Here is an 885-nt window from a genome sequence, read left to right as displayed (position 1 = left end):
TTGATTTCTTTTTTGATTTCTTCTGTGATTTGTTGGTTATTCAGCAGCGTGTTGTTCAGCCTCCATATGTTGGAATTTTTAATAGTTTTTCTCCTGTAAGAGATCTAATCTGCATTGTGGTCAGAAAAGATGCTTGGAATGATTTCAATTTTTTTGAATTTACCAAGGCTAGATTTATGGCCCAGAATGTGATCTATCCTGGAGAAGGTTCCGTGTTCGCTTGGGAAAAAGGTGAAATTCATTGTGTTGGGGTGAAATGTCCTATAGATATCAATTAGATCTAACTGGCCTATTGTATCATTTAAAGTTTGTGTTTCCTTGTTAATTTTCTGTTTAGTTGATCTATCCATAGGTGTGAGTGGGGTATTAAAGTCTCCCACTATTATTGTGTTATTGTTAATTTCCCCTTTCATACTTGTTAGCATTTGTCTTACATATTATGGTGCTCCTATGTTGGGTAAATATATATTTATAATTGTTATATCTTCTTCTTGGATTGATCTTTTGGTCATTATGTAGTGTCCTTCTTTGTCTCTTTTCAGAGCCTTTGTTTTAAAGTCTATTTTATCTGATATGAGTATTGCTACTCCTGCTTTCTTTTGGTCTCTATTTGCGTGGAATATCTTTTTCCAGCCCTTCAATTTCAGTCTGTATGTGTCCCTTGTTTCAAGGTGGGTCTCTTGTAGACAACATATATAGGGTTCTTGTTTCCATTTCCATTCAGGCAGTCTTTGTCTTTTGGTTGGGGCATTCAACCCATTTACATTTAAGGTAATTATTGATAAGTATAGCACCGAAGAATTGATGCTTTTGAACTGTGGTGTTGGAGAAGACTCTTGAGAGTCCCTTGGACTGCAAGGAGATCCAACCAGTCCATTCTGAAGG

This window comes from Bison bison, unplaced genomic scaffold (assembly GCF_000754665.1).
Source record: "Bison bison bison isolate TAMUID 2011002044 unplaced genomic scaffold, Bison_UMD1.0 scf7180017864506, whole genome shotgun sequence".
Taxonomy (NCBI): Eukaryota; Metazoa; Chordata; class Mammalia; order Artiodactyla; family Bovidae; genus Bison; species Bison bison.
This window is presented reverse-complemented; position numbering follows the sequence as displayed.